Source organism: Oryzias melastigma, linkage group LG19 (genome assembly GCF_002922805.2).
Source record: "Oryzias melastigma strain HK-1 linkage group LG19, ASM292280v2, whole genome shotgun sequence".
Lineage (NCBI taxonomy): Eukaryota > Metazoa > Chordata > Actinopteri > Beloniformes > Adrianichthyidae > Oryzias > Oryzias melastigma.
In genome coordinates, this window is record NC_050530.1 from 23,744,765 (window position 1) to 23,758,366 (window position 13,602).

The 13,602-nt window shown below is 43.5% G+C and overlaps 1 protein-coding gene across 5 annotated transcripts in view; it reads right to left on the bottom strand.

Annotated features, from left to right (window-relative positions):
- Nucleotides 1–5,291, bottom strand: part of LOC112154554 (SRC kinase signaling inhibitor 1) — a 140,045-nt gene extending 134,754 nt beyond the window's left edge. For 3 of the 5 annotated variants that reach the window (XM_036217218.1, XM_036217220.1, XM_024285577.2), the window contains exon 1: nt 4,931–5,291. The gene's annotated coding sequence lies outside the window, so the exon portion shown is untranslated. The remainder of the gene's footprint in view (nt 1–4,930) is intronic. The other 2 variants (XM_036217219.1, XM_036217221.1) reach the window with 2 other exon arrangements.
- Nucleotides 5,292–13,602: the final 8,311 nt, after the last annotated feature.

Genomic DNA, 13,602 nt, shown 5'->3' on the forward strand with positions numbered 1-13,602 from the left:
CCCATGCTCCAGACAACCAGGAGGGAGCCAGAAAGGGGCCGTCCACCCCCGCCCAGCAGAGAGACACCCAAGAGAAACGAGGGTCGCAGAGGAATGATGTTAACAAGGCCCGACCAGGCACACCCACTGATGGAGTTTTCTTCGACATCTTGGAATCAAGCAATGTTAGTCAGCAGTGATTGGTCCAAGTCATCATTTCTATGGTAACCTACTCTTGCTAATCAGGAGTGAGCTTGTAGAAAAGCCACACACGTTCCTCTACAAGCGGGGCTTGGGAGAATCTGTCAAATGTTTCAAATGTTCGAGGTGGGGCCAGCAGAAACCATATGCTTTTATTGAGGCATGTGATTGGCCAGTTTATAATTTGAATAACTTACAATGAATAAAACATATCCTGATAAAGAAAATAGGTTAAGCAAAAGCATGTTAAAAAGAGATGTCAGACCAAGAATGGTTATTCTGACAAACAGAATGTCTGAGTCACAGCTGTTTATTCCTCTATAGGAGTCTTTGGGTTTTGGCTTTCTGGGACCAGCAAGCACTTCCTGTTTCAATGGAACAGTTTAAAAATAATGATAATATCTGTTATTTTTGATCACCCATGAGCACTGGTACACTGGAAACATTTCTATGAATGCAGGAGTATGAAAGGATGCCCCTCACCTCCAGAAAACTGACAGCTCAACCACTGAGACCTGCAGCAGACAGATTTCCTCAAAGTGTAGACTTATAGTTTTCAAGGTTTAGTAAATTTCTTCATAATACTCAATAAGCCTTTGAGAGAAAAAAAAAGTTCTTTCCAACAGATAAAGCAAACAGCGTCACCCTGCTTTTTCACAGATTCCAGCTCTCATAGAAGATGAAAAAGCTGTTCCAGCTCAGAAAAAGATGGATGGATGTTCATCAGGCCTGGAGGCCTGGAGGCCTGGAGCGCAGAACACAGAAGATACTGTTGTGGAAGTGTCAGAATGGGGGTGCAGCTTCACTGCACACATCCTGGATGTCAGAGTTTTGATTGCTTGCAAACATTCCTCTTTTTTAAAGATTTTAAATTCTAAAAATGATGTGAGAATCGATTTCATTACCAGTTTTTGCGTCAACATAGGAGGTTTTAAGGAGCGCTCTGTCACAAACGTGTCTTTCTTCTCACACGTAAAGTTGACACTAAAGCTGAACTGACTTTTTGAAGATGTCTGTAGGTTTAATTATTTTTCTTTTGAACAAAACTGTTAAATCTTTAATCTTTTGCTACCAAGTGTTATGTGCTAAAGACTGTACGACATTTAATGAAGGAAGTCAAGGATGCATCAGTAAGAATGAAAAGCGCTCTGACATTTCATGAAAAGCAGCTCTCCAGACAGCAGATCCTCCAGGGGTGACCTTACGATATGCTCATCCTCACCTGGCAGCTCGGTGTCATCTGCATCCTCTGATACCCGCATCCTGTCAGCTGCCAGCTCTTCTCTCTGTCCTTCGTCTCTTTCTTCGTCTATCTTGCCTTTCCTTTCAGATGTCAACAAGTTTGATGGCGCTGTCATGGGACAGCTGCAGTTTTGCTGCTGCGTCAGATTCTCTACGCCCGCATCTGCTTCTCTTTTTTCCCACGTTCCCCAGTCCCTTGTGACTCGTGACAGCCACCAAAGCTCGTCGGGGACCTGGGAAGGACGCTGCTGTGTAGCTGAGGTAACACCATGCACACTACACAACTTTGGAACGTTGAAGGACAGCTGAGCAGTTATCACTTTGAAACACTCAGAGTGACTGCATGCAGAATGTGACAGACCTCATTCTAAGCATCCAGAGTTCTACAGTGAAGCCTTTCTCCAGGGTTTTTTTATTTGGGACAAGTTTTCTAGCAGATACAGACATGTGCATCATATAGAGGAGAAGAGGCTATCACAAAAATCAATACTGATCATATGTAGCCGACCTTCATTCTGCTCTTGATAAGCCTCCCAAGTGTCAGCTTGGTTTTTACTGGCTTGTTCTTTTAAGAGACTATCTTTTAAAACATCTACCAAGTACAACCGAATACAGAAATAATGCAACAACTATCACTTTACTATAAAATCACAGAAAAAAGAAGACAAACCTATAAATGTAGCTTCAGAGTAAATTGAGTCATTTGCTATTTATTGACCAAGAGAGTTAAAAATGTACATGTCTGCTTCTTTTGTTGTGGTGAAAAGAGAGCTGAGCCAGAAAGCAAAGCTCTCGATTTACTGGTCGATCTTCGTTCCAGTACTCACCTATGGTCATGAGCTCTGGGTCGTGACTGAAAGAACGAGATCCCCACTACAAGCGGCTGAAATGAGTTTTCTCTAAAGGGTGGCTGGACGCTCCCTCAGAGATAGGGTTAGAAGCTCAGTCACCCGAAGAGAAGTAGTTTCTCGGCTGGCCTGGGAACGCCTCGGGGTCCCCCAGAGGAGCTGGAGGCAGTGGCCGGGGAGAGGGAAATCTGGGCATCTTTGCTTAGACTGCAGCCCCCGCAACCCAGTCCCAGATGAAGCGGAGGAAGATGGATGGATGGATGGATGGATGGATGGAACTTTTGTCCTTTACAGACAGTTTTATTTTGCCACTGGAAACCTGGAGATGATGTATGTTTGGCGCTCTCAGAGGGAAACCTGCTCTTTCAGGTTCATTTAAAAACAGATCCCACTAACATAACTACAACAGGTTGGTGACAGGACATTAAAGACACAACTGTGTTAGTCCTTCCTGTTGTTCACATAGTTAGTCATCCTCAGGCTCGGGCACTGGACTTCAGGGCGCCCAAGGCGAAAAGCGGCTTCAGCACTTTGTCTGAAGTACGAACGTCCCCGCTGGGGGTCGAACCGGGTAAAAGCAAACGCGCTGACTGACTGCGCCATCGGTCAACCGATAGTAGTAGGGGTATTTCCAATGTAAAGGTGTTGAAAGATTGATTGCTGCTTAAGTTTGTCTTTTTCAATCAAAATGCAGTTTAAAGCAATGTATATATGTAAAACAGATAAACCTTGGCTTTGAGCTGCTGTTTCCTCCTCTTCCTTTTTTCACCCTTAAAGTTTTAAATAAGCACTAACAGTAGCAACAGCGCGCCCCTCTCCTCCCCCCAACCCAGACAGCAGTAGGGACAGGAAGGGAGGGGCGCTGCACTGCAGAGTTACTGATCAGATCAGAGTTTTGAGTTCTTTGTATTGCTTTACTTTCTTTTTTTATATGAAATGAGTGGTGTGTCAAACTGCTTAACAAAAAAAAAGGAAAAGAAAAACAATCAACATATACTCATTGTGGTTTGGTACCCACTCCAGCAGATGGTGATCTAGGCGACCGCCTAGGTCACCTATACCAATGGCTGGCCTTGGTCATTTATAAACCTGACAATCCACATTTCCGGTCCAGATTGATTGTAGGGTCAACATTATTTAGCTAAATCTGTCTGTTGGGAGAAAAAAAATAATCTAGTCTCTTCTGATGTTTGTTAGCGTGACAAACATAAAAACATACTGATGCATTCTGACTGAGCAAATTGGAGCCAAGTACAAATATCGGCTTAAGAGTGCTACTATAAAAAACAATCCTTATCATTTCATAGCCAACATGCCACTCTAATAGTGGAAAAGAATCACTTTACACTCAAAGCAGCTGCAGGTACTGTGATGAAAAAGACAAGGACACCTGCTTCACAGTAAAACACCTGACCAACCGCTCCAGCCACAGAGAGAGAACTCTTACCGCCACCTAGTGTTTGACTGCAGAATCACACAGTTATGCAATCAGCAATCAGCATGTTCAATGATGAAGGAGCTTTACAGACTAAATACTGGAGAATATCTGAGCTCTAATGCTCTTGACTTGTGTCCCGCCCCCTCTTGGTAGAGATGGGTTAGGCTTCAGCGTCCTTCCTCCTATACAAGAGGACATTGCAGACCAGAGTTTGGAAAAGTACTGCAGCGAGGAAAATGTCTTAGCTCATCTGAACGAGGCAAATACCCACATTTTTAAAGAACAGCAGCATCTCAGCAGAAAGATGTTTGATCATATTTTTACACAGAGACTGCAGAGAATCCACACCTCAACCCTACAGAGGACTTGTGGGACTTTCAGCTCTAACCCCCCCCCACTCCCCCACCCCATCCCATCACCAAAAGATCAGATCAAGAGCTAGCCATTATACATAAAACTGGAGGGGATCAATTATTTTAGCATCTGATTAAAGACATCTCTGATCAACAGAGAGCAGGAGTACTTCCAGAAAACTGCAGCAACATTTGAACATTTGACACATTCTCCTCCCAAATACCCCCAGGGATGGAAAATAAATCTAAAGATATAAGAAGAGGTTTTATTTTCCCCCCAAAAAAAAGAAACAACAAAAAAAAAAAACTATTTAGCTGCCTTACCAAAAGAAAGACAGCTGGTGAGTTTTCAGATGTGATCCTTGAGATCCAGCAGGCTGAAGCTGCAGCATCATCAGTGTTCCCATCTCTTCCTGCCCGCCCAACAACAGCCTCCGTGAATCCATCAATGCTTCTCTTTCACACTGCCCCAGATGCAAGGCACTAAGAGCCAGAGACGCAAGCGTCTCACATCCACACAGCAGTAAACAAGCTTGCCAGACATAACCCACTCCTCCCAGCACTCACTGCTGTCCGTATCAGCCCTAAATGGGCTTTCAGAGACACTTGTGCTGTATTTGAAATGGATCACTGCACCTGATTATCCCAAACAGAAGATTCATGTTTAGTCAAACATTAGAATGAAACAGGAAGAAGGGAGAAAAAGTCACTCTAGGGTTCAATCCCAGCTCTGGAGAGTCTGCTGTGACAGAGGTCACTCTCAAAGTAGTGAACTTTCAGAATCATGCAAAAGACGAGAGTGAAAGGAGGTAGAGAAGAGGCAAACAGTGTCCCAGCACATCACAGAAAGGCACTCAAGTTAGAAATACCTGCAACTACAGAATGGACGTAGAGAGAGGGGACATGCCTGGGAAGGAGGAATTGCCCATTCTTCGCCTTGATGCAACTGTTAACTGTCCGTTACTCAGACGCTACAGTCTTCTTCATTCCTCTTGTGTCTTGTCCGTTCACTCCTCTTCCCTCCTGGCCTGCACCAAGATTCCTCGCTGTGCTCTGAGTGCGTCCATATCCCGGCTTCTCGGGGAGCTTTGTCAGCATGTGTGAAGCAGGTCAGGGATGTCTGGGATGGGAATGAGAGCGCAGCAGAGTGCAGAGGCGCTTTTAACCATGTCTTACCATGGCCACTGAATAAACTCATCTTTTATGGATGCACAGCCCTCCCCGCTCTGCCTCTCTTAAAGGGCCTGCACCCCACTCCCTGCTGCCTTTGATCTCGCTGTAATGCGCCCTGGATTTGAGTTGTGTGCTCACATGTGGCTGCAGAAATATACTGTGGAGCGCATCAGTAATTCAGCAGCACTAATTGGGTTTAGTCTCTGCGGCTGAGGAGAGAAAGCAGGTGATTGGTGGATGAAAAGGAATTTCTAAAAACAGAGCAGCTGATTTTAGACGTTTCTCTGCCTAAGAAGTAGACAAACTTGTAGTTCAGGACTTCAGGTATGAATACCAGTAAACAACTGTAGCGCATTATCAAGAGAGCAGTGCATGAAACTCACCTTCAACCATGTGTGTGGAGGGAATTCTGCCCGGCACTGACTGTAATACAATCCTGACATGAAGGCCATGAATTAATGACACAAAGAGGGTGTGTGTGTGTGTGTGTGTGTGAGAGAGAGAGAGTGTCTGTGTGCACTTTCAGGGTCATAATGCTGTACATCATGTGCACTATAATAATAGGATCTGTAGAGAAAATCAGTGACCCCAAAAATGAGAATAAATACTTAAATCCATTTTCTTAACTCGCTGTAGACCTTTGGAGCTACAAAGTTGCTGGAGCCTATCCCAGCTACTGCTGGGCAAAGGCGGAGTACACTCTGGACAGGTTGTCACTTTCACACCTCAAGACACTTTAGACCAGGAGTGTCAAACTCAATCACACAAGGGACCAAAATTCAAAACACACCTCAGGTTGCAGGTCAAACAGGATGAACATTTATCGAACACTCTAAAACTATTTTTTTTAAACTTGAAAAACATAACTTATTAACATAATTATCAACTAGATGTATAGCATTGCCTGCAATAATGCTAGTGTGAATGCTGTAAGCTGAATTTGGCTTCTGAAAATTCTAAATTCAGCTGATAACTGAAAATGTTGAAGTTAATGTCTGCTAAAATATTAGCTAAATGATAAATGAACCTACAAAAGCTAAAAAAAATTAAAAGCCTAAATTAGCCAAAACTGCTAGCATGTTGCTGAATTATTAGCTAAGCTCCAAAAAAAGCCCACAAAACTTTTAAAAAAAGCTTTGAAAAGCTGTTTTCAAGCTAAGTGGACAAACACATACTTTGTCACACCTCTCAAGCATGTTAATGCAATGCTCACGGAGTTCAATATAAATCTCTATTTTATTACAAATCATAAAAACTGCAACAGATTTACTGGCAAGGAGCACACCAGTAAACTGAACAAGGAAGAGGCTCTGCTGAACAGCAAAGGTTCAGTGAAGCTGTGAAAATAACAGTGGTGTGAATGTAATGATCATTCTAACCAAAACCGTGTAACCTCAAACTGATGTCCTAAAACTACACAGAAAAGCCCCAGAGTTTGAGGCTGCATGCAGTGGATGAAAGGATTGATGTCTTCTTCCTTCACATTCGACTTACTCTACTGATCCAAACAACTTGAGGGAAAAAACTAACGAAAAACATGAAGGTAGGCCGTCCCAGTGGATCTCAGCAGAGCTCTGCTCCGTCAGTGTTATGTTATTCTGCCATCCTGATTGGATGAGCTTCCTTTTTCTTCTTGAGCTAGAATGAACTTATAGTTTGAAGAAGCACATCATAGATACCATCACTTTGATGAGGAAGAAAACTGACTCAAAACTCATCAAAACCCAAAGTTATCAAACATGACCATTATAAAGGCCTCCCTCCACATCTGTGTGCTGCAGAGAAGCTCAAATCTTGGTTATTTTGGAGGATGTTTTAAACAGAGACGTTGTACTCCTGGTGTAAAGGTTTGTTGCCCATAAAACATACAACAAAACACTCCAGACATCTAACCATAGTATGATTATATTGTTATTATTCTGATAATAAAAATATGCTTTTCCAAAACCCCCGAGTACTCTTGTTGGTCTGTCCAGCAGCAGGAAAAACAAAGCTGGGTGGGGTTCTGTGTGGTACAGGTTGTGTTCTGATTCCTCGACAGAAACAAGCGATTCATCTGTATGAACCTCTTCTGTGTTCCAGGCTTATTTTTGTTTGTGATAAAGCATGTTAGTGTTATTGTTTATTTATTTTAAGTTCCAGAGAGAATGGAACAAAGAGATGATGTGGCATAAGTGTGTGAAGAAGGATGTGAGTAAAGAGGATGACGGAAACAAAAATGTTAATACAGTTGACACAATGAAGACAGAAAACTAGAGTTTAACATGTTCATGTTGGATTTTTGTACTCAAACACACAACATAAATGAGCTCATGTAAAACAGTTCTCTAAACAAACCTGCTTTACACACACATGCATGTTAAGAGTTTCTTTAATGCAGTTTTTTCTACAAAGTTAGCAGTGTGGTAAAGACTGATGAAGGCAGCGACGGCAGACAGAGAACATCAATCCAGACGAGCATGTTGGACAGTTTGCTCCTCAATGGTAAACAGATAACCCTGTTTGCTGCTCGGTGACCTAAATTGACTCTCTAGTGAATAAAACATAGACACACTTAAAGTCATCTTTTACTGATGCTCATGTGGTTTTAAAAAAGGTCCATAAAAGGAAAACAACCGTTCATTTTATAAGCTCTAATCCAAGTCTTAACCTTTTAACAGCTGAGGCGTCGCTGGTGATGCTTAAACACAAACTCTTTAACATACTGAAGCTTGCTAACCGTTGACAAGACCACTTTTGTCCTTCAGAATCTTCTGGAATTACATTAATCATGTTAACCAGGGGTCTGCAACCTTTAACACTTAAAGAGCCATTTGGGTCTATTTCTCACTGACCACTGTCTTTGTAGTTCTGGAGAAAGCTTATGACAGAGTGCCCAGAGAGGAACTATGGTATTGTATGAGGAAGTCTGGAGTGACAGAGAAGTATGTCCGAGCAGTGCAGGACATGTATGAGGGCTGTAAGACAGTGGTGAGGTGTGCTGTAGGGGTGACAGAGGAGTTCAAGGTGGAGGTGGGATTACATCAGGGATCAGCTCTGAGCCCCTTCCTGTTTGCAATGGTGATGGACAGACTGACGGATGAGGTTAGACAGGAATCACCATGGACTATGATGTTTGCAGATGATATTGTGATTTGTAGTGAGAGCAGGGAACAGGTGGAGGTGGAGTTAGAGAGGTGGAGGTTTGCCCTGGAAAGGAGAGGAATGAAGGTTAGCCGCAGTAAGACAGAGTACATGTGTGTGAATGAGAGGAACCAGAGTGGAAGAGTGAGGTTACAGGGAGAAGAGATAAAGAAGGTGGAGGAGTTTAAGTATTTAGGGTCAACAGTACAGAGTAATGGAGAGTGTGGAAAAGAAGTGAAGAGGAGAGTGCAAGCAGGTTGGAATGGGTGGAGAAAAGTGTCAGGTGTGATGTGTGACAGAAGAGTTTCAGCACAAATGAAAGGAAAGGTGTACAAGACTGTGGTGAGACCAGCCATGTTGTTTGGACTAGAAACAGTGGGACTGAAGAAAAGACAGGAAGCAGAGCTGGAGGTAGCAGAGATGAAGATGCTGAGGTTCTCTTTGGGAGTGACCAGGATGGATAGGATCAGGAATGAATACATCAGAGGGACAGCACATGTTAGAGGTTTTGGAGATAAAGTCAGAGAGGCCAGACTGAGATGGTTTGGACATGTTCAGAGGAGAGACAGTGAATATATTGGTAGAAGGATGCTGAGTCTAGAGCTGCAGGAAAGAGGTCTAGAGGAAGACCAAAGAGGAGGTTTATGGATGCAGTGAATGAAGACATGAAGGTGGCTGGTGTTAGAGTGGAGGATGCTGAAGACAGGCTTAGATGGAGGAAACTGATTCGCTGTGGAGACCCCTGAAGGGAAAAGCCGAAAGGAAAAGAAGAAGATTAGGTGTCATGATAGGTTTGGAGGAGCTTCATGCAGAAGTAAGACTTGTTGGTGGAGGTTTTATCATATGTAAAATAAATTAAAAGATCACTCATTCAACTCAGTTTACAAGTGACTAAACTGAACCATCATTTCATAAAAATGGTGGGATTCACACACGTTGAACCTAACCATCCATACAGTTCGGGTGTGATCTCTGATTCACAGCATTTTCTTCAAAACTGAGACGTGACACAGCCTGGAGTAAATCAAACTATAAACATTGTGTCCCACATAAATGATTGTAAAAAATATATATAAATGACATCTTCAGCTCTGCAGAACTTTTTATCTTCTTGTCCTCCGCAGCTTTTTCTTCTTTCCATTACCTGGTGGTTAGCGAAGCAACAAAGGGTGTGCTTCCTCCACAGCATGAGGCGTTTGCAACAGACAGGATGAAGAGAACAGAACTGACAGGAAGAGGGCCAGCAGATAAAGATGTCAAGATAGTTCCTCCTCCAGAGTCCTGGCTGACCTGTCATGGAGAGAGCTGCTGCATCAGGGCGGAGGAGCTGAATAATGAATCAGGATGGTGCCAATGTACACGTAACACACCTCACAAACATGAGCAGCAGCCGAAGCAGAAGGATGGACAGGTGGCGAGAACTTCAAAAGAACCAAGTGGGGTCTTCAGATCTCTGAAGGAAGGGCTGCTCACAGACAGAGATGTTTGTTCACCGGCTCAAGATTAAAAAAAAAAAAAAAAAAAAAAAAAGTAGCCAAGTGTTTATGTTGCCACAGCGTGTTGTTTTGGTATTTTGATCATATATATATGAGACAAAGAAAGCCTGTCGTTGTGTTTTTCACAGTTTATTGGTCAAAAATAGATCTAAAAAGAAAAAGATGAAAAAAGAAGCAATGACTACAGTCAAAATAATGCTATTGCTGTGAGTCAGCAATAGAGAAAAACAGCTATTTGCCATTAGCTAGTGTCAAACTCGCAAGTTTTGTTTACCACAGACTAGTGTCAAAGCTATTAGGCAACAACCCATGCAAAGTAACATTGAATACTTAGCTTTCTTATTCAAACATCACAGAGCATTCGATGGCCGACTATGTCAAACCAAAATGCCACTTTCTTCATCCATGGATTTTGCGCAAGCTTTAAAAAGTAACAAAGTGTTTAGGTTGCAACAGCATATTGTTTTGATATTTTTTTATATTTTTAGAATGCTGTTGTGTATTTCACAGTTTATCGGTCAAAAAATATATTTGTAAAAAGAAAAAGATAAAAAAGAAGCAGTGACTACAATCAAAATAATACTGTTGATGGGTCAGCAATAGAGAAAAAGAACTTCAATGATTACTTGCCATGAGCTGGAATCGAACTCGCGGTGACTGGTGATATAAAGTTAAAGTCAAGTTAAAGTCCCACTGTTTGTAACGCACCTAAGTGTGTGAAATTTGTTCTCCGCATTTGAAACATCCCCTGGGGGAGCGGTGAGCTGCAGACACAGCTGCGCTCAGGAACCATTTGGTGGTTTTACCCCCCAGTCCAACTCCTTAGTGCTGAGTGTCAAGCATGGAGGCACTGGGTCCCAGTTTTACAGTCTCTGGTATGACTTGGCCGAGATTTGAACCCACGATCTTCCTTTCTTTTCTTTTCTCTTTTTTTTGTTTTTTTTTTTAACTTGTCCTGTCCAACAGCTGAGCCAACAGATGTGGGCTGAGAGCTTCTTGTGTTGGGCAGATTTTACTGTCACAACAGGGATTTATTGAGTATAAACCCCTGTTGTATTTAATGCTAAACTTTATTTATATTGATTAGGTTTTATTTTATTTATTTATTTATTTATTTATTTTTCTTTGTTGTTGGACCGGACGGAAAAAAGGAAGAGGGTGGGGGAGGGGTGGGGAGATGGCAACAGAGGGAAGCAACATCATAAAACAACCAGGACTAAGTGATAAACTAGAATGGGCGGGGCCTGTCTACACACACACTCTATAGTTACACACACACCTGTTGGCCAAAATAGTCTAACCATTTAAACTAAACACAATGTACTCAATTCAACTGTAACAGCAGCTCACACACTCCATCATACAAACCCATTCAGATAAAGACTTTCATTCTGTCACACAAACGGTTAGTGCTAAGGTGAGCTGATACCTGTGCTCAGGTGAGTGTTTATGTTTCGCTGAGGTGGATGGTGATGGAATGTACTCAGGGGGAGAGCGCCTGGGCACCCCCACGCCAAGACCCCCCAACACCCGCCATGGAGCCGCGGAGAGGAATCACCAGCCGGGCAATCCTGCCAAGCACCCAGACCAGGGCACGCGGGACCACCACAGAGGCCCCCCACACCCAAGAGCAGGAAGGCGCAGAAACAGGCTGCAGGCCCCAGCCCAGCCAGAGGAGCACCCCCCCACCCCACCAGGAGGGCCAACGCGGGATCCCACCCCCGGAGAGCAGCACACCACCACCCAGCGGTGCCGAGGATCCGCCCCCACCCCAGGTACGAGCCAGGGCCCCCCAAGGGCAACCCACCCCACAATCCAGACAACCGCCTGCCCCCACCGCGAAAGTGTCCGAGTATTGGCTAGTCAGGACAGCAATCAGGCACCATTCATAACCACATAAAAAATAAAACCCATTATAAAATCAGTTGACCAAGAAAATCTGCGCCAAGCAAGGCAGGGTGACACCAAGCAAAGCAAACCAGGCAAAGCAGCAGGGGCTCACGGTCTGACCCGTCTGTGTACTGTCGAATCACATGCTCTCAGGGTGCAGTGGAGCGGGGACCCTGATGCCACAGGTCCATACACCAGGCCTCAGGTGCCCCACTGAATGGGCCTGGAACCTGTAGCACAGTGCGGCCTCCCCTCTTCAGAGTGCAGTTTGCAAGCACAAAGCAACTCTGCCTTTTTTTTAAAGAATAAAATCATAATTACCTTCATAATCAAACAAGGAGCATTCACTGAAGTACTTGTAACCTTTATAAATATCTGATGCAATCCCAGCCGGCTAGTTAGTCGCAAGAAAACGAGGGTTCTTGCTTTTTTAAAATTTGTACACATCTTAATTCCCTGTCAGACATTCACTTTGTTGTTGTATTATGTTGTTTGTTAATTTAAAAAAAAAAGAAACGGGGGGCTCACTAAGATGGCGCTCTGAGCGGTCGCGTTTGAGGAGCTCTGCTAAACCTAGCTGCTTTTTCGTCGTCTTAAACACTGTGTGCAAGAGCCTTAATATGGCGCTCTTAACAGGTATTACAATTTTTAAAAAATATTTTACTATAAGTTAAGTTGGCAACATTGTAGCATTGCCACAAAAGTATCCAGTGGACAAAATAAATAAGTAATGATATGAATCAAGTCCACAGGGGTTTGAAAATACTCATGCTCTAAAACTAATAGAAACTGTTTTTTAGAAATATTGTGTAGAATATTTTGTTTTATTGTGTGAATTCTGGCCCTGCGACGGACTGGCGACCTGTCCAGGATGAACCCCGCCTTCGCCCATCAGTGGCCGGGATAGGCTCCGGCACCCCCGCGACCCCGAAAGGGACAAAGCGGTCAGGAAAATGGATGGATGGATGTGTGAATTCTGGACTAAGACTAAGTGGGCCGAGTCACCTGCAAGGAAATAAAGGGATTAAAGTTTGGGGCGTCGGGGCTGTCATATGGAGGAATAAGACAAAAGGCTGGGGAAGGCTACAAGGGACCCCAGAAAGAAATGAGAAAGGATAACCTGCCCACAAAAGCTGGATTAAGGGAGGAAACCACAACCACATCCATTTTGGTGAGACCATTCCATTTTTTTTCTTTTTTGGACTTATGTTTCCTGGTGGATCCATATTTTTTTGGACATGGAAATTTATGAACACTGGAAGACAGACTAAAAAGCCTAAAGAGACTGAAAAGAAGAAGAGGACATTTTTTAATTTTGTTTGGGGGAAATTTAAAGAATATGTGTTCATTTGTTTGAGTAGTTTGTATTGATTAAAAAGAGAAATTAAAATGAGTTAAACCCGGATTCCGGTAAAGAGTGTATTTCATGCAACTCGTTACAACATGAGCAAACCTGAAAAAAGACTGAGCCCAAAAATTGAAACCTAATGTTAGCGCTATTAGCAAGCCTGCTAATGCTAACCAACTGTTGAAGGCGCCTCCGTCTGCCAAGCCTACAGTGGTCACAAATAGTCACATGAATTCCACGCACGAAACAATGGAAACCAGTGGCGTCGTCTGCCCTGGGTATTCCCAGCTGTAGCCCAGAATAATTATCTTCCTTCTCCAAAAGTTGTTTTCAACTCAGAACTGCCTTGTAACGTTAATGAAAATGGCCATTTTGTATTTTTCTAGCTTTAGTGAATGCAACACATGCACAGCATGCTCCGCACAAGCGCACCCCCCGAGTGCGCACTCAGCGCACCCCCTTAACCTGCCCCGTGTGCGCCCTCAATCCCGCTTAGCGGCGCACCCTCACC